The sequence below is a fragment of the Anolis carolinensis genome, chromosome 2, assembly GCF_035594765.1.
Source record: "Anolis carolinensis isolate JA03-04 chromosome 2, rAnoCar3.1.pri, whole genome shotgun sequence".
Lineage (NCBI taxonomy): Eukaryota > Metazoa > Chordata > Lepidosauria > Squamata > Dactyloidae > Anolis > Anolis carolinensis.
Genome location: NC_085842.1, coordinates 169,324,426 through 169,350,874, shown reverse-complemented (window position 1 = coordinate 169,350,874; position 26,449 = coordinate 169,324,426). Strand labels below are relative to the sequence as shown.

General features: G+C 43.7%; 1 protein-coding gene across 3 annotated transcripts in view; it reads right to left on the bottom strand.

Annotated features, from left to right (window-relative positions):
• Positions 1–26,449, bottom strand: part of hdac7 (histone deacetylase 7) — a 281,863-nt gene that overhangs the window by 191,335 nt on the left and 64,079 nt on the right. For 2 of the 3 annotated variants that reach the window (XM_016995792.2, XM_062971060.1), the window contains exon 2: positions 13,042–13,106. The exons of the other annotated variant lie outside the window; for it this stretch is intronic. The gene's annotated coding sequence lies outside the window, so the exon portion shown is untranslated. The remainder of the gene's footprint in view (positions 1–13,041; positions 13,107–26,449) is intronic. 3 annotated transcript variants of the gene reach the window in all.

Sequence of the window (26,449 nt, the reverse complement as noted above, 5' to 3'; positions counted from 1 at the left end):
AAGGGACACAGATAAGGTCTCCCCTTGAAACCATGGTGTGGAAACAAAATCGTGGCTCACAAGGAGGCAAAAGACACAGCATCTTGAAGAAGTTTTCTATCCATACAGTGACCAGTCTCTGAATTGCTTAAGCATAGTGGCATCTACCTATCTGACTTCAAAACATATTGTTTTAACTGTTGTTGATTCAGAGTAAAGTGTAAGAATTCTTGAGCTTTCTTCTTCATAAATCATGTTGAGACAGCTTTATTCATTGCAACCATCCATCTAGATGAGTGGTTCTCAACCTGTGGGTTCCCCGGGTGTTTTGGCCTACAACTGCCAGAAATCCCAGCAGTTTACCATCTGTTAGGATTTCTGGGAGCTGAAGGCCAAAACATCTGGGGACCCACAGGTTAAGAACCACTGACCTAGATCATAACACAGGCAGGCATAACAGTCTTGTTGTACTGCTCTATTTACCAAGACCTTCGTAAACATTTTATAAATCCATTTTTAGAAAGTTTAGCAGCAAGATCTGTAAGGTTTTATGTTGATTATCTTTTGGCAGACCAAGACCCCAAAATTGTTGCCAAAGTTGCTAGCTTTTGTGCAGCAGCGATAGCTTGTCGGTGCAAGATATTGCCACAGTTTTAGAAGGTTTTAATATTTACTTCAGCATTTACCTTTGTCATTTTAGCATATAAATGTTTTATATCGTTTTAACTACCACATTCAATACTGTGTTTTAACCTTGTTCTTCACTGTGTTTCTTAATATCAAATTGTATACTTTTCTATGCTATTCTGATGCTTGTACATTTTCTATTGCTGGTCATCGACTGTTATATATATATATATATATACATACATACAGTAGAGTCTCACTTATCCAAGCCTCGCTTATCCAAGCTTCTGGATTATCCAAGCCATTTTTATAGTCAATGTTTTCAATATATTGTGATATTTTGGTCCTAAATTCGTAAATACAGTAATTACAACATAACATTACTGCGTAATGAACTACTTTTTATGTCAAATTTGTTGTATAACATGATGTTTTGGTGCTTAATTTGTAAAATCATAACCTAATTTGATCTTTAATACGCTTTTCCTTAATCCTTCCTTATTATCCAACATATTTGCTTATCCAAGCTTCTGCCGGCCCGTTTAGCTTGGATAAGTGAGACTCTACTGTGTATATATATATATATATATATATATATATATATATATATATATATACACACACACACACACACACACACACACACACACATACATACACAGGCAGAGAACTCCTGATTTTGCTCAAATATAACTAAGTCCATGCCACATAGTGACTAAACTGTATAATGACACTATCCACACCTTCTCCCTGTAACTTTACATTCATGGATAGACATCCAATCATTTGAGTGGATCTGTAAACAATATACTCATGCCTCCAATGCTGTTAATCCTATCACCACCCTGCAGAAGATACCAGTAGGACTGAACACTCCCAAGATGACTAAGCTGAGACTCTCTTACTTTGGCCATATCATGAGAAGACATGACCAAATGCTTGGGAAGGTAGAAGCAATGGGAAAAGAGGAAGACCACCTTCCAGATGGAAGACATGTCTCCAGATCTGCAAGACTACAAGATGACTTGAAGGTCTCTTGTTCGTGACATAGCCATAATTTGAAGCAGACTTGATTACTGTTAACAATAACAAAAGCACCAATAACACAATCATCTCCGTGTTGTTGAAGGCTTTCATGCCCAGAATCACTGGGATGCTGTGAGTTTTCTGGGCTGTATGGTCATATTCCAGAAGCATTTTTTCCTGACGTTTCACCCAAATCTATGGTAGGCATCTTCAGAAGTTGTGAGGTGATGATGCCTGCCATAGATGTGTGTGAAACGTCAGGAGATAATGCTTCTGAAACCTGGCCATACAGACTGGAAAACTCACAGCAACCCAACAATAATCTCTGCCCATAGGACTGCATTAGTTCCAATTCCAAGGAAACAAGGTTTTAGAATAAAATGCTTTACACTGAACAGAAGAATATATTGCACTGTTAACAAATCATTGTTCCTTAACTCCAGTCTGAATACAAACCACTTTTTGTACTACCTCTGATTTCTGAGCCATTCACACCATTCTCTATGTAGTGCATGTGACATATTATCAATACCAAGATGTGAATCACAATGGCAAACTTGGATTTTTGGATGTCTGCACTAGTGGCCAGGGTTTTTTTTTAAGGGGGGGGGGCTCTGTTTCCCCAAGTCTGTGTCCCATGAAGATTTCTCTTTCCCAATAAAAGCTTGAGGGAAGAAAAGTCAGTTGCCCCTGCTGCCCTGAAGCAGGAATTGCTATTCTTTTATAATGTCCTCCAAGCTATTCAGTGTACATTGCAGCTTCTAAGACAGGAGCTGGCAACCCGAGTTGTCATGCACAGTTCTCCCCTCGCCCGAAAGAACAAATAAACCAATCTTGTGAAAACAGAAGGTAAGGTTTCAGTCTGGAAGCTCTGTTAGGATAAAGGAGAAAAGCAGCACCTAAGCAACGAGAACCCCAAGCAAAATCAAAACCAGAAAGAAGTAAGATTGCCTGCAGTGCAGATGTGTTCTGCATTTGATTCCAATGAACAAGAACACAATTCAGCTGAGTCTGTGCTCAAGGGCTCTGTGGAAAGTGGGATAAAAAGCACTTTTTCTGTTATTTTTTGAGGGTGTTTCAATTGTGTTCTTCTGCCCTGCTTAGCAGGTTTCAGCAATGTTTCATATTCATTGCAGGAGAACATACACTTACATCTTATACCCTGCAACTGTTCTAATCTGGTTAATCCTGTCATCCATTTTTTCAGATGCTTTCTGGAGACCCTGGTGGCGCAGTGGATTAAACCCTTGTGCTGGTAGGACTACAGATCAAAAGATTGGCAGTTCGAATCCAGGGAGAGCAGGTGAGCTCCCTCTGTCAGCTCTAGCTCCCCATGCGGGGACATGAGAGAAGCCTCCCTTAAGGGTGGTAAAACATCAAAACATCCAAGGACCTTGCAGACGGCCAATTCTCTCACGCCAGAAGGGACTTGCAGTTTCTCAAGTCGCTCCTGACACAAAAAGAAGCTGCTTTTAAACTGTCCCGATTTCTCCAACCTCTTCACGGTTTCCCTCCTCATCCCCAGCTTACTTAAAATTCTGCATAGTGAATTCAAAGTGCAAAAGTAGTTTGCACTCAGCTTACTCAGTTATGGGAAAGGAAAGGAAGGGGTGAAGTTTTTGTGCTTCTCAGGAGGCTCAGGCAAAAAGCCAACGAGTGCAACCTCTTCTAATCTGTCTGTACCCCTTTTGCCATCTTGGTTATGCTCTGCTGATGTCTACACATGTCCCAGTTTTCATCTGTACAGTATTGGAGAGTATGCTATTCCACACTTGCACCCAATATACACACTTCCGCTACCTTGTGGTAAGGATGAGAAGCCTGCTTTACAGGACTTTACACGAAGGACTTTTCAAAACATTGGCTTATGTCCAATGCAGGCAGACACCTTGTGACATGAGGACTAGCAAAATTTTCATTCCAGTTAATCTTCTTAAAAGATATCTATAACGGTACAGCGCTGAGAAAAAGTGTGATGCGGTTTCTAAAAAAGAGACTCTACCAAGAGAGACTCCAATTTGCCCACAACATGACTCTTTCCTTACCCATCACTATCTCCTCACAGGAGAATTCAAGGTAGTTTGAAACATAGATCGGTGCTTATGTGATGTACATACTCATTTCACGTCTGCTTCTGGTACACAAGACTTAGCAGGGTTGACCTGAGTGGTGACAAAAGAGCCAAGGAAAATATGCCAAGAAAATCCTGTTTTCATTTATGTATAGAAATAAATAAACCCTGCTTTCAGTCTCAGACAATAGACTTTACTTTTGAAAATCCTGCAAATCTGAAGAGTATAAACAAAGGAAATTTGCACCCTGAAACTCCCTTCCAATTCTATGATTCTGCGATTCCAAGGCGCTATTAGTCACATGACCTTTGTCTCTTAAAAATAACGGTCTGTTTCCTCCAGTCGAAGAGAAAGAAATACTACAATAAAGAAATTATATTACGCTGAAAGAACCGAATCTAAGTGCTGCGGTACAGTTTGTTGCAAACCGTCTGGATATCGTTAGGGCCTCTCTGACCTACTTTCTACATCATTTACTGACGGAAATGTTAACATACTCCCCATGCCCTGAACAATATAAACTATGCTAGGGTAGCTTTTTGTTTTATGGCCAATGGCTCTTTCTCAGAAAACGCTGGAGGGAGGGAAGGAGGGAGAGAGGGAGAGAGAATGGGACAGAGAAAAACAGGAGAGGGAGGCAGAATACAAATCCCACTTGGCTTTTTTTTCTTCAAGCTACATTTGTTTAGTGTTAATGAAGGCTCTTGACCATCACAATTAGCAAAAATGAGCATTCATTATGGATAGCCTCACCCCCTTCTTTCAACAATAAAGCCCTCGCACTATGCCAATTATATAATTATCCCAACATCACAGAGCTGTGTGTGGCATAGACCCCGAGACTGAGCTTCAACTCAAGATCTCCCTGGTTCAAATTTTGCCTCTTTCATCATGTAACAAAGCATTCTCTTTGAGTCTCAATCCCAATGTGACACATACAATGTCTATGTGTGGGCAGGAGGGGGATTATTCACTTAATACATTCAATAACTTTTTTTCATGTCAAGAACGACTTCAGAAACTGCAAATTGCTTCTGGTGTGAGAGAATTGGCTGTCTGCAAGGACGTTGCCCGAGGGACACCCAGATATTTTGATGTTTTACCATCCTTGTGGGAGGCTTCTCTCATGTCCCCGCATAGGGAGCTGGAGCTGACAGAGGGAGCTCATCCATGTTCTCCCCAGGTTGGATTTGAACCGGTGACCTTCAGGTCAGCAATCCAACCTTCAAGTCATCAGTCCTGACAGCACAAGTGTTTAACCCATTGCGCCACTGGGGGCTCCTATTCAATAACTGATTTCTTATTATTTACATTTATACCTTACCTTTCCTCCTATGAGCTCAAGATAATGGACAGTGGGTCTGCCATATCCATGCCCAGCGCAGTTATGAAAAAATACAATTATGCTCTATATAATTAAATGGAGGTGACATGAATGCATTCGCTATGCTGCCATGCACAAATATGAGGTATCACAATATGCAATTGTTGGAAATCACAGATCCAGATTCAGTAGATTTGGAAGGCCCACTATACCTTGCTTTTCTTCCTTCCAACAAGGCTGACAGAAAAAGAATGGGAGTCCAAGGTCACTCTGTGAACCTGATGTCACAAAGGAAACTAGAATGCAGATCTGCCAAGTTCCAGCCCAACATTCTCACAGTATTCAAGATTGCCTCTCTTATAGCAGGACCTGAGGTGCTTTGATGTTTTGGACTACACTTTCCATAATCTTTTTACCATGCTGGCTAGAATGATTGGCAGTTCTAATCCGGGGAGCAGGGTGAGTTCCCGCAGTTAGCTCCAGATCCTGCCAACCTAGCAGTTTGAAAGCATGCAAATGTGAGTAGATCAATAGGTACCGCTCTGGCGGGAAGGTAACAGCACTCCATGCAGTCATGCTGGCCACATGACCTAGGAGGTGTCTATGGACAACGCCAGCTCTTCAGTTTAGAAATGGAGATGAGCACCACCCACCAGAGTCGGCCATGACTAGACTTAATGTCAGGGGAAAACCTCTACCTTTACCTCATAGTCAAATTAAAAAGCTCACTATTAACCATGGTTTCAAGGGGTCTTTTAATGTACCCCACTGATAGAGGGGTACCATCATCATCCTTGATCATTATTTAGTATTATTATCAGGCTTCTATGTCTTTTGATAAGTACCGACAATCCCCAATTTACAAAAAAAAATCTGTAAAGATTTTTTGTAGGATTATTTTTAACTTGAATTTGTATATTAGTACATTTTAAGTGTAACTCCAACCCACCTCCCACCCCCACACACACAGAAGCAAACTTTGGATAGCCTAGGGAAGGGTTAACACCTATGTAACATTTCTTTTGCTGTCTATGCCCCTGTTCAAAAGATTACACCTCACTTTCCCTGTGAGAATTAGATTTTGAACAACGTGGCTTGTTGCGGAAACAAAGGATTGGTAATAAAGCTTCAGTGGAGACACCTTTTCCCCATGATAACTCTTTCAGGATGAATTTCACTTCTGAGAGTTAGACTTCTCTCACTTCCTGTTGACTCACCATGTTCTTAACTATGAGTTGTTTGAAAGTTGAATGTTTGTAACTCGTGGACCGCCTGTACACAAAAGGCAGGGATTCAAGAGCTACATCATGTTATAGGTTCTAGGAAAAACTGCATCTGATGGATTTCTGCTTGCCATGAGAGTTTAAATGCACAAGAACTCTTCTAAGCAAACTATCAGAAATGGCAATTCTCACCCATCTCCACAACTACCTTTTAATAATGTTGATGACTTGACTTATATGTATCTTCAAGTCACCTGTTGACTCATGGTGACCCCATAAACATTTGTATTTGCAAATCCTAAAATAGGGGTCGGGGAGACAATTGGTAATTGAATCCACCCCAAGCCACCATTTTCTGTCTCCCTCATTTCACTATATTGCACCACTGTCTATCTTGGCACCCGGCTGTGTCCAATACACGGAAACTATTCCGTTTATTTGTTCTTTTCTTTCAGTTTATTTTTCTTTTCTGTCCAGGGCACCTTGCTTGTAGAGCTGGCAATCCTAACCCATTTCTACATGCTATATTCTCTGGCTTCAAAACAAGTGAGTGATCTTCCCTTCCGGTAAGAAGACGCTCCATTTCCCACACCCACAGTCTGGCAAATGGGTGAGCATGGATATGGTGCCAGCCCTGGAAAGCTACACTTGTAATAAATTAAGTAGTAAGAATGCATACAAACACACACTCAACTTCATATCATGACTATTTGATTAGGAGTGCAAGGTTCCTTTAATTCATTCCCAGACTTTGCTACCCATAGAAGGACATCAGGTCTTTAGTTTGTCATTCAAAAATGTAATGGGTTGAAACTCATCCTGTAGTTATTTACTAAAAAAAATTATGTATAGGCCATATTTCTTCTCTCTTTTTTTAAGTGCTTGTATGACAGTGTAGGAGTCCCCAGTGGCACAGCGGTTAAACAACTGAGCTGCTGAAATTGCTGACTGAAAAGTTGGCAATTCAAATCCGGGGAGTGAGGTGAGCTCCTGCTGTTAGCCTCAGCTTCTGCCAACCTAGCAGTTCAAAAATATGCAAATGTGAGTAGATCAATAGGTACCATTCCAGCAGGAAGGTAACGGCACTCCATGCAGTCATGCCGACCACATGACCTTGGAGGCGACTAAGGATAACACTGGCTCTTTGGGTTAGAAATGGAGATGAGCACCAATCCCCAGAGCTGGACACAACTAAATTTAATGTCAGGGGAAAACCTTTACCTTTACCTATATGGCAATGTACATACAAGCTACTGTTATTCTCCCATTCAGACACTCAGTCTTGCTTATTATTTATTATTTGCTTATCATATTTTTATACAGCCTTTCCACACACATACAAAAATTGTTCAGAGAAGCCAACAAACACTATTAAAAACAAAGCAAAAACCAAAGAAGGCAGCAACAAATTAAGAAACTAAAACATTAAAATCACCACTGGCATTTTGTATCACAGTCACAGATTTAGAATCTAGAGTTATGGGTTCAAAACTGCTTTGTATTAAGACTAAATATTCATGATGATTACACTACAGACACAGCTATAAATGTACCCACCAACCCACAACAAAAAAACTATTTTTGCTGCCACACAATACTCTAAACCAGTGGTTCTCAGCCTGTAGGTCCCCAGGTGTTTTGGCCTTCAACTCCCAGAAATCCTAACAGCTGGTATACAGGCTGGGATTTCTGGAAGTTGTAGGCCAAAATCCTGGGCACCTACAGGTTGAGAACCACTGCTCTAAGCAATGGAGAATTGTAATATTTCCACCTTCTCTTACCTGTGAACAATGCTATGGAAATCAGAAAAAGGGCCCCTTCCACAATTCCTTGTCACAGTCTCAGTTGCTGCTGAGATAGGACTGGAAAAGTCATCCTCTGATAACCAGTTAAACAGATCTCCATTGCGTGATGTGGCTGCTGGCTTTTAAGCTAGGCTTAAGGGGAAAGAGTTGGAGCCAGTCTGCAGATTTGTAAGAAGGTAATGACATCAACAGGAGCCCCAGTGGTGAAGTGTGTTAAAGCACTGAGCTGCTGAACTTACAGACCGAAAGGTCCCAGATTCAAATCTGGGGAGCGGAGTGAGCACCCACTGTTAGCTCCAGCTTCTGCCAAGCTAGCAGTTCGAAAGCATGCCAATGTGAGTAGATCAATAGGTACCGCTCCGGCGGGAAGGTAACGACGATCCATGCAGTCATGCCGGCCACATGACCTTGGAGGTGCATCACCGAGACCTGGTTGGATGAGCTGGGTGGGGTAAATCTTACCCAGCTTTGTCCTCCGGGTTCCGGGGTGCACCAGCAGGCCAGGCCTGGAGGGCGGGGAGGTGGGGTTGCAGTGGTCTTTCGGCAGTCCATCGCCCTGGTCAGATGCGCCGTACCGCAATCCGCTGGGTTCGAATGTCTCCACTTGAAGGTGGGTACCCGGGACAGTTTGGGGATTCTGCTAGTGTACCGTCCACCCCGCAACACAGCAGTCTCCCTGCCTGAGCTTGCAGAGGTGGTCTCTAGCGTGGTGCTGGGTTCCCAGTGCCTCATGGTCCTGGGTGACTTCAACATCCATGCAGAGGCCACCTTGACAGGTGCAGCTCAGGACTTCATGGCCGCCATGACGACCATGGGACTGTCCCAAGTAATATCGGGTCCCACTCATCAAGCTGGACATACACTCGACCTGGTTTTTGTTGCGGGAGACGAGTTGGTCAGAGTGGAAGAGCAAATTATTCTTCCATTGTCATGGTCTGACCACCATCTGATCAGTCTAAGACTCGCCGTGCCCTCAAACCTCCGCAGGGGTGGTGGACCGATTAAGATGGTCCGCCCCAGGAGGCTAATGGATCCCGAGGGATTCCTGAAGTCTCTTGGGGTTCTGTCTGCCACGGAGGCTGACGATTCTCTCGATGCCTTGGTCGCTCGCTACAACAGCGAGATGACTAGGGCAATAGACACAATCACCCCCGAACGTCCCCTCTCGCAGCGTGGAGTTGCCTCGGCCCCCTGGTTTACTGGGGAGCTGGCGGAGATGAAACGTGCGAGAAGGAGACTAGAGTGTCGCTGGCGGAAAACTCAGGACGGCTCTGACCGAACACGGTCGAAGGTCGCTATTAGGTCCTATTCCGTGGCGTTGCGAGCAGCCAGGAAGGCTTTCTTGACTGCCCGCATCGCATCTGCAAATAACAGACCTTCGGAGTTGTTTCGGGTTGTTGGGGAGCTCCTCCACCCTCCTGGGGGCGAGGAGCCACCCGACTTCTCGGCAACTCGGTGCAGCGAGTTCGCTCACCATTTTGCAGACAAAGTCGCTCAGATCCGTTCTGACTTGGACGCCGGCCTTGAAGCATTGCCAGGTGAGGTAACTGAGGCATCTGTCTGTTCGATCTTGTGGGATTTGTTTCAGCTTGTGTGCCCTGATGATGTGGACAGGATCCTCGGGGCTGTGAGGGCGACCACCTGCGCCCTGGATCCTTGCCCATCTTGGCTTTTAAAACAGGCCAGTGGCGGGTTAGTTGATTGGTTTATGCCTATAATTAATGCTTCGTTATCACAGGGCAAATTTCCATCTAGCCTAAAGCAAGCTGTGGTTAGGCCTATCCTGAAGAAGGCCTCTCTGGATTCGACCAACTTAGGCAATTACAGACCAATCTCTAACCTTCCATTTTTGGGCAAGGTCTTGGAGCGGGTGGTTGCCTCGCAGCTACAGGGATTCTTGGAGGATGCGGATTTTCTGGACCAATCACAGTCTGGCTTCAGGCCTGGTTTCAGTACCGAGACAGCTTTGGTCGCCTTGGTGGATGACCTCCGCAGGGAACTGGACAGGGGGAGTGTGACCCTGCTGGTTCTCTTGGATATCTCAGCGGCTTTCGATACCATCGACCATGGTATCCTTCTGGGGCGGCTCTCTGGGATGGGCCTTGGGGGTACTGCACTCCAGTGGCTCCAGTCCTTCCTGGAGGGCCGTTCCCAGCTGGTGAAGCTGGGGGACACCTGCTCGGACCCCTGGCCTTTGACCTGTGGGGTCCCGCAAGGTTCTATTTTGTCCCCCATGCTTTTTAACATCTACATGAAACCGCTGGGAGAGGTCATCCGGAGTTTTGGAGTGAGGTGCCATCTCTACACGGATGACACCCAACTTTACTACTCTTTTCCACCTAAATCCAAGGAAGCCCCTCGGATTCTGGACCAGTGCCTGGCCGCTGTGTTGGCCTGGATGAGGGCGAACAAGCTGAGACTTAATCCTGACAAGACAGAGGTCCTCCAAGTCAGTCGTATGTCTGACCGGGGTATTGGGTGGCAACCTGTGCTTGACGGGGTCGCACTCCCCCTGAAGGCGCAGGTCCACAGCTTGGGGGTCCTCCTGGATTCGGGGCTGACACTTGAGGCTCAGGTGTCGGCCGTGGCCAGGAGGGCCTTTGCACAATTAAAACTTGTGCGCCAGCTGCGACCATACCTCGAGAAGTCTGATCTGACTACGGTGGTCCACGCCTTAGTTACCTCTAGACTGGATTATTGCAATGCGCTCTACGTGGGGCTGCCTTTGAAGACGGCCCGGAAACTGCAATTAGTACAGCGCTCAGCAGCCAGGCTTCTAACAGGAGCAAACTACAGGGCGCGTTCTACGCCTCTGTTTAAGGAGCTCCATTGGCTGCCGTTTGTTTTCCGGGCCCAATTCAAGGTGCAGGTGCTGACCTACAAAGCCCTGAACGGTTTGGGACCCACCTACCTTAGAGACCGCATCTCCCCCTATGAACCTGCACGATCTCTTCGCTCTTCAGGGGAGGCCCTCCTCTCTCTTCCACCACCTTCGCAGTTGCGGCTGGTGGGGACGAGAGAGAGGGCCTTCTCCGCTGTGGCCCCCCGCCTCTGGAACTCACTCCCTAGAGAGATTAGACAGGCCCCCACCCTCCTTGCCTTCCGGAAAGGCCTTAAAACCTGGCTTTTCCGGAGGGCCTTCGACGATTAATTTTTGGGGTTGATTTGTCTGCCCATTTAATTAGAGAGTGTTTTCCCATGATTATTGATACCTTGCTGAGGACTTCTGCCACGAAGCTACCTTCTCCACGTAGCCCTCTATTTCAGCCTAGAATTGTTTAGCTCCTTGTTTTTAACATGTGATGTATGTATTGATTGTATGACTGCTTTTCATGTTTAATTTTACAATGTGTAATTTGTCACTGTTTTTATTATTGCTGTGAGCCGCCCCGAGTCCCTTCGGGGAGATGGGGCGGGATATAAGAATAAATTATTATTATTATTATTATTATTATTATTATTATTATTATTATTATTATTATTTGGACAACGCTGGCTCTTCGGCTCAGAAATGGAGATGAGCACCAATCCCCAGAGTCAGACATGACTGGACTTAACGTCAGGGGAAACCTTTACCTTTACCTAATGACATCAACAACTATCTTTAAAACATTCACAACGTACACAGGGCAATTTGGTCATTTTGAAGAGATGTGTTTTCATCCCTTGTCTGAAAGCAGGCAAGAATCACAGATCTGAGGGGTGCACCTTCCACAACCAGACCAACACAGAAGAAACTCTTTCCCACATGGCCATCAGATGAATGTGTCCAAGGAGCCTGAGCTTCAACAAAATAGTTGCATAATGAGTCTTCAGAGCATACATGGGACTACTCACACTACAAAGTTACAGTACTACTTTTTCACTTTAACTGTCTTAGCTTTGTGTGTGTGTGTGTCAGGAGCGACTCGAGAAACTGCAAATCGCTTCTGGTGTGAGAGAACTGGCCGTCTGCAAGGACAATGGCCAAGGGATGCCCAGATGTTTGATGTTTTACCATCCTTGTGGGAGGCTTCTCTCGTGTCACCACATGGAGCTGACAGAGGGAGCTCATCCGCACTCTCCCCAGGTTGGATTCAAACTGACAACCTTCAGGTCAACAACACAACCTTCAAGTCAGCAGTCCTGCCGGCACATGGATTTAACTCATTGTGTCACTGGGGGGGGGGGGGTTCCATACTATCTTGGCTGAATTCTATTGAATCCTGGGGGTTTGTAGTTTGTTCAGAGGCACCAGAGGAGCCGCCTGGCTGAGGAATCAAAAGATCCCTTCCTAAAATGCCAATCCCAGGGTTCCATAGAGTGGAATCATGATAGTTAAAGAGAAACGATAGTGCTATGATTCTGTAGTGTGAATGGACTCATGAGGAAAATTGACAGTGTGGGGTAGCACAGCAGTTATTAATTTTTTGGGCATGTCATGGATCCTTTTGAGATTTTGATTAAAGCTGTGGATCCCCACCATAGAAAATGTACTTATACACAATTTTCAAAGCAATAAGAAGGAAATCAGCCAGCCTACTATCCTTTGATTGAATGGGTTTTTAACTCATACTTCGCCATATTTAGAATCTGGCTCTTGCTAATTGTATATGTCTGGTTTTAAATGTGTTGTCGGTTTTAATGTTGATATCCTGTATTTTATATGTTGTGTAGCATCATTGTGTGCTATTTGTAAGCTGCCCCGAGTCCCTATGGGAGATGGTGGTTGGGCATAAATAGATGATGATGGTGGTGGTGGTGGTGGTGGTGGTGGTGATGATGATGATGATGATGATGATGATTATTATTATTAAAAGCAAAGGCAGGATTTATTTATTTTTTAAATTGTACCTAGTTCATGGACCTGCTCAAGGCCATCCATTTATCTGAGATAAAGACTCCTTGGTGTAGTGTTCATAGAACCAGAATGGAAAATTTGATTTCTTATTCAGACACAAAATTTTCTTGGCAACTCTGTTTCAGCCACTCACATCTTAGCCTACCTGTCAGGATTGTTGTGAAGATAAAATGTGGTTGGGGAGGAATCACTTGTGCCACCTTCAACACCCTGCAGGAAGAGATAGATAGAATTATCATAAATAAATAAAAATAGCAGAGGCCATGTTTAGTAGTAACAAATAATCCCTGCCTGTTTCATGAAAGTCACAGAAATGCTGCCAGGATATTAGTGGCAGCTCTGCCCACTCATCTTATCTTTACTTCTTGGCAGGAGTCTAGCCTTCTCTGTTTTTCAGTAATGCAATCGCTTCCAAGATCTGGCATCGAATCCGCTGATGAAAAGGGAGCAGCCTTGCTCCATCAAACTACCTGCTCTCTTGTTTGGTGTCAGGACATTTGGAGTTATTTTTGGAAAGCAAACCAGTCAGTTCTGGTGTGGGTTTCCAAAGTCCCCAGTTCCTCTTCTCTCCATGAAAGCCACAAGAAATGGCTTCCGCTCCACCTCCTCGAAGTAGGAAGCCCTTGGGGGGTTGTCTTTAGTACACCAGTGAAGGATAGCACTTCAGAGGAAAGAGCAAGGAGACCCAAGTCCGTTGTCACTGACAGCACGATTGTGAAAGAAAACATGCTATTTTTGATCAGGCAAGATGGATGTGAGCCATTCCAGCACATTGTGTAATACCCAGGGTGCAACCCGCAGCGGGGAAGGGAGTGAGAGAAAAAGGAAACCCAGCTGGGAAATGTGAGCTTGCCAGCACGATGTTCTGCCTTTCAAATAGGCCTGGTGCCAGGAAAGGTCATGGGAAATTAGAAATAGTATGCATGGACCAATGCATCCATACCTTATCCCGATTTGGCAGGGATGGTCCTAATTAATCCTAGGTGTTCCCACTTTTACTGCTGCTTTTCAAATGTTCCTGTTTCTCCTTACTCCCCTCAGGCTGGATCTACACTGCCCTGTATCCTAGGATTTTTTGGCAGTGTAAAAAGGTAAAGCTTTTCCCCTGACATTAAGTCTAGTCGTGTCCGATTCTGGGGGTTGGTGCTCATCTCAATTTCTAAGCCGAAGAGCCGGCATTGTCCATAGACACCTCCAAGGTCATGTGGCCAGCATGATTGCATAGAATGCTGTTACCTTCCCACTGTGATCTACTCACATTTGCATGCTTTTGAACTGCTAGTTTGGCAGAAGCTGAAGCTGACAGCAGGAGCTTACTCTGCTCCCCAGATTCAAGCCGCCAACCTTTCAGTCAGCAAGTTAGACCCATATAATCCAGTTCAAAGCAGATAATCTGGGATCAGATCTTAGTATATAGGGCAGTGCAGATTCAGCTTCACTCTTTCCCTTTCCTTCCCTCAACTGCTGCAAATAAGATTACAGAGTTCCCTCACTTATCGCTGGGGTTAGGTTCCAGGACCACCCGCAATAAGTGAAAATCCGTAAAGTAGGGACGCTATATTTATTTTAATATTTATACATTATTTTAATAGTTATACACTATTTTAATTCTTTATCAACCAATCGTGTGTTGATAAATCACTTCCTTCTCCTCCCTTTGCCACTTGGGCTCCTTTTTTCTCCCTTTGGCTTCTCCTTCCTCCCTTCCTTAGGCTGTAAATTGTAATTTTTATGATTTATAATAGGCTTTTAGAGTTTATTGAAAAACCACGAAACAGCGAATCCTTGAAATGTGAACTGCGAAGTATTGAGGGAACACTGTACAAAGTGGAAAAGTAGTTAGCACTCAATGAACTCAACAAGGGGGAGAGATGAGGAGGAGGCAAAGTTTTGTCCTTTCCTATAACCTCAGGCAAAAGACAACTATTGCAACCACTCTTCTGCCTGGTGTGCTCTTCTCCAGTCATAATTTTTGCCAATGCTTGTCCACATGTGTCCCAGTTTTGATCTGTGAAATGATGAAGTGTATGTATAACTGCTGTAGCTATGAAGGCCATATTCAGGGATGTGTAGCAATTTCCCATAATCTCTAATTATTAGGCTTGCTCAAATAATTCGTTTTCCCCGTTAACCGTTATTAATTCGTTATTTTCGTTTGTTTTGAAGCAATTTTGAAGCATTGGTTGTCACACGTCTGGATATCGCGGTTTCAAATCGCGAGAGGCCGTTTTTCGTTATGTCGTCGTTTTTTTCGTTAGGAAAAAAAAGCTTTTGCAAAGCACCCAAACTCCCACCATTCAGGCCCTTCCCTTTTGCCCCTCAGCAAAAGGGGCGTCACGGGCTCAGCCAATGGGAGGGGGCGAGGGGGAAGGAGGCCGAGGAGGAGGAGGAAGACGGAGGGGGGAAATGGCCGCCGCCGCCTCGCCTCAGCAGCTGATAATAATTTATTATTATTACCTCCCAAGGGTGATCTCCCAATAGCCTACCGAGGAAGGACTGGGCCAGGTTTCTGTCTTCGGGAGGGAGGCTCTCGCGTGTCAGCGCCCAGGAAGGCGAGGCCCGCACGTCGGAAAGGAGGCGCGTCCACGTGTCTTTCCTTTCTTCTTCCAGGAGGGAAGGAGGGGGAGAGGGAGGTCCCCCCTTGGTTGCCCTCTTTCCCTCCCGAAGTGGCTCTTGAAAATGGGGCGCTTTTCCCCTTCCCCTCCCGCCCTTCCCGCGACCTTCCCCAAGGTCTCCCCCGAAGAGCCCACCGACCTTTCCTTTCCTTCGGGCGGCGTCCTCTCCTCCTCCTCCTCGGAAGCCTTGCGGGGAGGATGGGGCTGGGAGGGAGGGAGGGAGGGTCGCTTAGGAGGCGGAAGGCGAAGGCGGGCGAGGGGCGCGGGCGGCGCTGCTCATGCCTCCCTCACTGCCTGCCTCTGCTTCTCCCTCTGCCGCCCCCTCCTCCGCTTCCTCCGCCTCCTCCTCGCAAGGCGCATCCAGGCGGGCGGAGGCGGCGGATCAAGACCCCTTCCCCTCTGCTTCGTCCTCCTCCGGCAGCTGTCCTCCCTTCGCTCGCTCGCCCTTCCCTGCCTGCCAGGCCTGATACTCAGAGGTTTTGACATCTGTGCGAAGCTAGGCAAGTGGGGTTTATATATCTGTGGAAGGTCCAGGGTGGGAGAAAGAACTCTTGTCTGTGGGAGGCAAGTGTGAATGTTGCAATTGGTCACCTTGATTAGCATTGAATAGCCTTGCAGCTTCAAAGCCTGGCTGCTTCCTACCTGGGGGAATCCTTTGTTGGGAGGTATTAGCTGGCCCTGATTGTTTCCTGTCTGGAATTCCCATTTTCTGGGTGTTTCTGGGAAGGTAATGGCACTCCATGTAGTCATGCCGGCCACATGACCTTGGAGGTGTCTATGGACAACACTGGCTCTTGGGCTTAGAAATGGAGATGAGCACCAACCCCCAGAGTCAGACATGACTGAACTTAACGTCAAGGGATACCTTTACCTTTACCTATACACACACACACATTATGCAGGGACTATATATTATATATATACACAGACAGTATATATCACACACACACCAATTTAACAAAGTTTCAGCCACAAAAACAAAGTTTCTGAAGTAGAACAATGACTTTCACAGTAAAGACAACCCAATTTAACAGGAAATAAGACTTTCAAACCAGGAACAGATTTCTGCAATTATTAAAAAATGGTTTATTATAAAAGCTATGAAAATTCGCCAAAAATCAGAGGATAAGGGAAACCTTCCAAATTTTGGTGAGCTATCAGTTTTAAATGTGTTCTACCACTGTACCAAGTTGTAAGAAGATCACTCAAAAAATGAGGGTGGGAGAGTCCTGTAAAGTCCTCTCCCTCTGTGCTGTTTTTGGGAATTGCGCATGCGCGTCCGCCATTAACGAATTAATTTAGAAAATAACGAATTTTCGTTAATTTCGAAAATTTTTGGGGGCCAAATTCGTAAATAGCAACAAAAACGAAAAACTGCCCCCTCTAGTTTTGAAACGAGTTTAGAATCAAATTTTTCATGGATCGATCAAGCCTACTAATTATATAAGTTGGCACTTTATTGAGGGGAAGGCAACCTTGTGTTTTTCAGCTCCTCATATACTAAATTTGTATCCTTCCTGCCTCTCAAAATGGGGGCCTAAATCCAGCTGTTAGTCCTAACTACCTGTTGACTCAACTGTGGAAAGGTCCCGGGCTGTGGCGCAGGCTGGTTAGCAGCCAGCTGCAACAAATCACTCTGACCAAGAAGTCATGAGTTCGAGGCCAGCCCGGTGCCTGCGTTTGTCTCTGTCTCTGTTCTATGTTATGGCATTGAATGTTTGCCTTATATGTGCAATGTGATCCGCCCTGAGTCCCCTTCGGGGTGAGAACGGTGGAATATAAAAACTGTAAATAAATAAATAAATAAAACAGTAGTTAAGTACATTACATCAATCCAATAAATTTACTCTAGTTGGGACTACCGATGGGATTCACGTTCATAACAAGATTGATTAATAAAAATGTACATGTGAAAAGGACCCATACTATTAGTGTTGAGTTTAAAGCAATTTAAAAATAAAACATTAGGTATAAAATACTTTGTGCTTTTTATTTAACTAATTTAATTCTGATTTCAAGAATGGACTGGAGCTCCCACACTTTCAAAGTATTTATAGATGGCAGTGCTATGTTCAGGATTAGGCAAGCTGTTTTGGACTCCAAAATTTATTGTCTATACTGAGTGTATTCAATGGGAGATGTTGATTAAAACTCCCATCATATCTTTCCAGCCCAAACTGAATGTTCATCATCCCTTGATGATGCACATTCGGTTTGGGCTTGATTATATAAAATGAACCTTCAAATTATCATTTCAGTTGGCAAAGCTGCAGGGAAGTATACATAAAGAGAGGAGGGTGAAGAAAAGACACAGTTAGGACTTCATGTTTATTGGTCTGACTTTATTTTTTGTATTTCTCTTAAAATCAAAAATCCACCAATCAGTATTGGAAATGACTGCACCCAGTTTCTGGCATATGTACTTTTGGAAATAAACGGCAATCATAACCTTATTGAAAAGGAAAAATGATGTCGTATCTATTTGGCAAATGTAATCTCCATGAACATGTGGAGACCAACTTTTGAAAACCACTGATCAAAAAAAGTATGACCTTCTTAGAAGTCAACCCTTTGAACAAGTGATATTCACAAGCATTCATGTAATGGCACATAGGTAATTCAGCTGTTAAAATGAAGAACCTTGTCTTTAAACTGCCATGGATAAAGACATGCCACTACAAAAATATATTTGGTTAGCACAGTGTGGTTGTTTCTTTGAAGTTGAAATTGCAGTTTCCCAAAACATATACATTCCCTTAAAACCTCTAAGTTTAAAATATGCACTCAGAGATAAAAACAGTCTTCTTTGAAAAATAATGTATCTTATTTACTCAAAAGCATCTTGTATTAATTCACTATACAGGCACATTTCTAATTAAAGATTCCATTATAGATATGATGTAGTTTCTCTCTGTGTTGAGTACACAGGGTATCATTCTTAATCAATAGTCCATAGTCTTTAGGCATAGTTGAACTCACTGAAGTCCATAAATCATATTTCTCTACTGAAGTCCAAACAGCAACATGCACCCACCTCCATTGAGGTCTGATGCAATCATGCATCCACCTCCACTGAGGTGTAAAGCAGACTCTGAATACAAAATGGAGTCCTGAGTCTGAACATGCTCAGTACAATCACGTCTATAACCCCTCCCACACCAAAGTGGTAAGTCAAACTGGCAAATCAACATATACATAAAATACAGGTTAGCAAATATATACAGTAACAAATAAATAGTGAAAGGCTTGGGTGGTTGCTATTTCCAACAATCAGAGTTTAAACAAGGCGGAATAAAGTGGCTTGGGGGAGGACCTAGACTTGAGAAGGAAAAAAACTTGCAGGTAGAGTCCTATATCTATACTCCCCATAAGCAATGCATTGGGGTGAGCTGGACTCATTACAGATAATGGCAATGGTGGCTTCCAGATCAATGGGTCAATGAATCCACTATGAATTTTATTCCATTCTTTAAAGGAGTTCTCCAAGGTGCTAAAATTAAGCCCCAGATTTGCTTAGATAACAAAGTTTGGAATAAAACTAGAGCATATTTGTTGTTTCATTTATAAGCAGCCTTCAGCTGCCACTGATTATAATGTATCCTCTTCTTCTTCCTTTTTTATTTTTTTGTTTTTTCTAATGTTAAACAATTAGAAGTCAGGAAAACTTTACAAAGCTACTGCAAATCATCCACTGATCCAGCAGCAGAGATTCCTGTCTGCCTGTTGTCCACCTTGGTGCAATTCCACAGCACAACAACCATCATATCAGATAAAATGGCACACATACACACCTCTTGTGTAGCTAATCTGGACCATATTCTCTGGGTTACATAACATGTGAAGCTCTAATCTTCAACTCTATCCCCTTTGCACCTGGTTTGAGATGGAGAGAATGGTCCCCAGGTGACATTATGAAAGTATGAGAAGAACTGCCAGATAAATACTTTGTGGGAGCAAAGAGAGAGATATAGGTCAGATAACCTGGCTTGTGGGGTGCCACTGGGAGTGAAATCACCTCCCATGGCTTTCTCACATCAGTGCAATGCTCTTAAGACACATGAAAACATTTGCAGACCCACAAACCAGAGACAATTTATATTGCAGCTCTATACACATGCTGAAGGCAGAGAGAGTGACAACAGAAATGGTTGGTCTCCTGAACTCTGTGCTTTGTTGGGATGAAAGTGTGATGAACTTAAGACAAGTTGTTTTTGAATAAATACACATGAGACCAAACTGCAAGAGTTTCAGAATGGCTCAAAAGAAAGCAATTCTTACACAATGTGGTGTACATGTACACTTTTGCACAGCTATTTTGCACACATCATTGGGTATCCTTGGGTAGCTGTTGGTGCTCCTTTATTGCATACCTCCCTTAATTTTAATAGTTCTCGCCCCCTCATCTAGCATGCCAAATAGTGCCAAGCAACTAATTTAATATACTATTTTAAAAAAAATTCCACAATTTGCTAGAGAAAAAATACACTGGGGAACTTTGTAAGCAACAAGGTAATCCCAAGGCCTTTTGTTGCCTAATGAAAATGAACAATTTCCACAATCTCCTAACCAGTATGATCAGTGCTCAAGGTTGGCTGGGGAACTGTCTGGTTATTGTTCAAAAGAGTATCTTTTCTATGCTCTGTGCAAAAGAAAAGGTGGCACTCCTCCATTTCACCTAGATATGACCACAGAGCCTGGCCTTAAGTTTTAGTTTTCTTGAGGTAGGTGATGCCGGTGCAAAGTCTCCAGTTTTGGTGGACTTGGCTTCAGCCAAAAGGTACAACTGTGTGTAAATCTCTGGCTCAGCTAGTTGAGCAGCAGATTGACACAATTTGCAAGCTGAATTGATCTGTTGCTGCAACTCTCACTAGAATTACTTGCACACTACAAAATTATAGCATTTTTTCTACTTCATCCAATGGGATCCTGGAGTTTGTGATTTGGGATGGCATTGGAGGTCTCTTATTATGAAAATCCAGAGCTTTATGGGGTAGAACCATGATTGTCAAAGTGGAATCAGTGTTATAAAGTATGTTCTGTGAAAAGGTCCTGAAATCTTAGGTTTTGGTCAGGTAACCAGAGCAACCCATTTATTGCAACCAAAATTATACAGGTGGAATAAGACGTGAAAAGAAATATGTGGGAACATCCAATGCATTTCGTTTTACTGACACAGTTCTTCAACTTCTAGAAACAGTGACCAAGCCACTCTTTTAGGAAGGATGCAGATTTCCCCACATTTCACAGATGTTGGAGAATTTGTGCGCTCAAGGGTCACAGTGTGGCCAAGGTGGCAGTGAAGAAGAATATACTAGTTAAGAGAGGCTGCAGCAGTTTGTTTTTGCCTGAGTCTGTCTCAAGAAGGGTAAGAATCTGTCCCCTCCTTATCCCTCCCAGAAAAATGTATTCACTTGTGGAAACACATCCACCCACACACCTCTTTTTTGTTGCTAAAAGCGATGAGCCAGGGAATGTGTTAAGAACTATTGACTTTTCAAGAACCAGTAGGCAAAGAAGAAATAACTTTGTGTGTGTATGTGTTCATGCGTGTTCTATGCCACCTTTACAAGGCTCAAGGCAGCTTATGAGAAATAAACATTAAAGCAAATGTAAACAAATGATAACAGCCAAGAGAAATAAAAAACCTTAAGAGACTAGCCAGGATGAGCCAGGGCTCAGATGGGGGGGGGGGGGGAAGCTGAGGCTAACACAATCCTCAAAAGCCCTGAAGGTTGATGCACTTATTTCAGGTACAGTACTGTCAATTCTTAGGTAGTATATGTGGTTTCCACAACAATGCTGTTTGGTGTTTGCAACAACATTATAAGATAAATTAGGCTGGAAAGACACCAGGTCACCCCTTAACTTCAAATGGCTGAAGATCATTCACAACCTGAACTTCTTAATCCAGGCCCCTGTGGCAAGCCACTGTGAGGATCTCCTTTTCCTCTAGTTCCTTTAGAACTTTTCATCTCATATGCAATAGCAAGCTGGGCCTGATGAGAAATCCTACTGTAGCTCAGGAGGAGACTTAGGGTGGACATATACTGCAGCCTTAATGCTGCTTGATACCACTTTAACTGCCATGGTTCACCCCTTTGGGAACTGTAGTTTTACAGTACATTATCTTCCAAGAAGTGCTGATCCCTTGCTAATTAAAAAAACTTCAGGATCTGATAGCATGTTGCCATAGTAATCAAAGTGGTATCAAATAACATTAATTTTATAATGTGGATACACCCTAAGGTTCAATTCTACATAGCAAGGGTGAACAACATATAACTCCCATATATTTTTGGACCACAGATACCATCAGCCCTCATCATTGACTATATTGCCCATGCCTGAATAGAATCATAGAATCATAAAGTTGGAAGAGACCTCATGGGCCATCCAGTCCAACCCCCTGCCAAGAAGCAGGAAATCACATTCAAAGCACCCCCGATAGATGGCCATCAAGCCTCTGCTTAAAAGCTTCCAAAGAAGGAGCCTCCACTGCACTCCGGGGCAAAGGGTTCCACTGCTGAACAGCTCTCAGAGTGAGGTAGTTCTTCCTAATGTTCAGGTGGAAACTTTTCCTGCAGAAGCCATTGTTCCACATCCTAGTCTCCAGGGCAGCAGAAAACAAGCTTGCTCCCTCCTCCCTATGACTTCCCCTCACATATTTATATACGGCCCTTATCATGTTTCCTCTCAGCCTTCTCTTCTGCAGGCTAAACATGCCCAGTTCTTTAAGCCGCTCTTCATAGGGCTTGTTCTCCAGACCCTTGATCATTTTAGTTGCCCTCCTCTGGGCACACTCCAGCTTGTCAACATCTCCCTTCAATTGCAGTGCCCAGAATTGGACTGTTAAGATCATTTTGAATTCTGCTCCTGTCCTCTGGAATATTAGCTATGAATCCCAATTTGGTGTCATCTGCCAACCTAGTCCTTCATCTAAGTCATTAATAAAGATGTTGAACAGAACCGGGCCCAGGACAGAACCCTGCTTATGGCACTCCATTCGTCACTTCTCTCCAGGATGAAGAGGAAGCATTGGTGTACACATTTGGGTTCATTCACTTAGCCAATTACAGGTCCACCTAACTGTAGTTTTGCCTAGTTTGTTTGCCAGAAGGTCATGGGGGACCTTGTCAAAGGCCTTACTGAAATCCAGATACGCTACATCCACTGCGTTCTAGAACTTCAGTTCTAGAACATAAACTGAGCAGATATTCTCCACCCATGCTATATACCCACCTTAACTACTTGACGTATAGTGTCAGAGTAAACGATAAAACTAGTACATATGTCTGCCCTGCACAGTTTGTAATTCTAAACTTTGCTTACTCATTAGACTTGGCCAGGTTTACTTCCAAGCAGTGGTGCTCATGTGGGCCATACTGGACTTGGATCTTAAACTTTCAATAAAGAATGGTAAGACCTTGTCTTGGGAACAGAATTGGCAGACAGATCCATTGAGGCATAGAATGTGTATGCCGTCTTTCAATAGTAAGAGGAAGATGAAGTAGGAATTTCTATGTCTTCCAGGGCAACTCTAAGATCAACTTCCACCAGACATTGACCATAGATTCACCTAGAAAACATACAGATTCCTAGAGATATCTTCTTCTTGGCAGGGGGTTGGACTGGATGGCCCATGAGGTCTTTTCCAACTCTACTATTCTATGATTCTATGATTCTTTCCAGAAATTTCCCTAGCAGTATTATTTATTTATATATTATTTAATTTATATACCGCTCTTCTCCCCAGGGGACCCAGAGCAGTCTTACACGATGGCAGAATTAAATGCCAAATGTAATACAACATATAGTAAAAACCAAACATAAAACACAAATAAAAGCCGGTATCCAAATCAAATTAAAACAATTAAAACCATGTGGCCATTACAACGGGGGAAGTTTTGAGGAAAAGTCAGTGCCTTTCCCACTTCTTTCTTTATGTCTTTCTTTTATTCCTCAACATTCCCAAGAAAAAAATGATCTGCCAGACAGGTGGGTGGTTTTCATGCTGCTGGCTGGGAAGTAGGCAGTTAGGAATGGTTGGCGTCTTTCTTTACAGTTACAAATATAATTAGTTGCTGATGCATGGTGTTGAGGAGATAAATCCAAACAGCTATTGAATGCAATGCCCTGCCTTGCACAATGTCCAACCAGCTGTGCTGAGAAAGCCATGCTTCTGCTCAGCAGGGATGCAAGGCAGGACTGGGCGTGTATGCCGGGTACTGGATTCACACACACAAAGCCTGGGACTTTTCAGAACACCTTCACTTGCAACACACCAACACCTCGGTGAACTGAACTCACATCCAACTTGTGCAAAGGTTAATTGTATTTCCACCACTAATCTCAGCAAAGAACAGATTGAATGAGGTGGAGATCAAATAAAAGACTACAGTAGCAGGTCATGGCTGCTTGTAACCAAAGGCCCTTTTATGTCCTGATGGATAATGTATACGCCCTCCACAGATACTGTTGAGATTGCAGTTCCTAACAATCTTAGCTGGCATTAATCCTTCTGAACAAAAATTGCCAAGAAAACCCTGTGATTTGATATAGGGTCACCATATGAAGGAAATGACTTGAAGGCACACATCAAGTACAAATCTAGCCTACATACAACCCCCATGTCCACAGGATATGTCCACATATCGGCAGTTTCATTTATCCACACCCAACAGGATGTGCCCAATCTAGGCATTTTCTGGATCTTTCAGTGTGACTCTATGGTATATTTAGGCAAAAGTGTATCCACACAAAATTCAGGAATGTATCCTTTGTGGATTGTTGCTAGGTTGGCAGAAGCTGGAGCTAACAGTGGGAGCTCACTCCGCTCCCGGGATTTGAACCTGGGACCTTTCGGTCTGCAAGTTCAGCAGCTCAGTGCTTTAACACACTTCACCACCGGGGCTTTCTGCCAACCTAGCAGTTCGAAAACATACCAATGTGAGTAAATCAATAGGTACCGCTCCAGCGGGAAGGTAACAGCGCTCCATGCAGTCATGCAGGCCACATGACCTTGGAGGTGTCTACGGACAACGCCAGCTCTTCGGCTTAGAAATGGAGATGAGCACCAACCCCCAGAGTCAGACATGACTGGACTTAACGTCAGGGGAAACCTTTACCTTTACCTTTTTATCCTTTGTGGATAAATGGGTAAATTCTGTATGCTTATAGATAGAAGTTGGATGCAGAGCAGACAAGAGAGTAAACCCCCTAGAGCGTCTTTGCAAGTTGCATCAACAAATCAATTAAGCTGTTCAAATTGTAGCAAGCTTCTGCTATCCGAGTCTGACATCCACACCCAACCTTTTCCTTTTGCCTGGAGCTGATCCCATCCAATCTGGAGAATTTGCATCCTCATCTCCTGCCTGGAAATGATTCATGAAACCTGGAGACTCAGGGCTAGATCCTGAGATCTGGCAACTCTTAGCACAGCCAATGGTGAATGATGATGAAAGCTTCAGTCTAATATCCACAGAACCACTATGTCTCACCTCTGTATTATATGAATGAAAGTTGCTACCATACGGAAAGAAGTTTTCCATGGCCAGAATGTTTCTTCTGTGAGTGGAAAGCTCCTATATTCTTCATTAGTTTTGTTCTTAAAGGAAGCAACAAGTAGGTAAAGGTAAAGATTTTCTCCTGACATTAAGTTTAGTCATGTCGGATTCTGGGGGTTAGTGCTCATCTCCATTTCTAAGCCGTAAAGTTGGTGTTGTCTGTAGACACCTCCAAGGTCATGTGCCCGGCATGATTGCATAGAGCACCGTTACCTTCCCGCTGGAATGGTACCTATTAATCTACTCACTTTTGCATTTGAATGTTTTCAAACTGCTAGGTTAACTGAAGATGAGGCTAACAATGGGAGCTCACCCCGCTCCCTGGATTCGAACCGCTCACCTTTCAGTCAGCAAGTTCAGCAGCTCAGCCGTTTAACCCACCAAGTAGTGAACAGCAATTTTCTTCCTGCTGGCTTTGAAAACTGAATTTTTCAAACACCAATAAGGGCTCAGAACTTATTTCTGCACAAAAATTGCACCTTTTGTAAATTTTGTGTGCCTGAAACTAAATTTTCTGCATGGAAATATTATTTTGTGCAAAGAAAACGTTTCCCATGCAAAAAATCCAAAGTTTGTGCAAAATCAGCACACATTGCATAAATCCAGTAATCTCATCCTCTATATTTTAGAGCATTCTTTCCAACTGAATCCAAAGTGGCTATTTTTCCAAACATAGAAGGGTTCCTTTAGTTTGCTTCTCTGACAATAGTATCTGTCACAATACAGCTCTAGTCCCTTTCTAGTCCAACTACATTTCAATTGTCGACAGTGAAGGATTGGTAGTGTGGTTTCTATGTAGCTCAGGCTGGGCAACGGTAGCTCTTGAACTACTTGGGGGCTGTAACCTCCATCCTCCTCCTCACCACTGGCTATGCTTGGTAGAGCTGATGGGACTTCCAACTCAACATTTGAAAAGGCCACACATTTTCTTGTCCTGGTGTAAAACCTGTCTTTAAGACTACTCCTCTGAGTAGGTACGGCATGCCAATTCTGAAAAAAACAGGCCAACTAATATTTGGTTTACTTGCTGGCTTCTCATTCTCACGCTGTTGGCATGAGTACGCGGCCACGTCTATTGCTGTCACCTTTTCCCCTGGTCCTCCTTCCCACGACAACAGGAGGCAGAAATGAGAAGAAAAACACACACACACACACCACTCTCCCCCTTTGAAAATAGGAAAATGTGATTGTAAAACCACAAACCCTGGCAAATAACACCAGACTAGAAGCAGGATTTGAAGCAGAAGGGGAAAAAAACACCTTGCTTTTCTAAACCACTCTCTCTGGAAATGAGCAACTGGAATGCCACAGCAATGGGCTCACTGGATGCCAGACAGAAAAAGCAACTGAGAACAAATAATCTGTTCCAGCACTG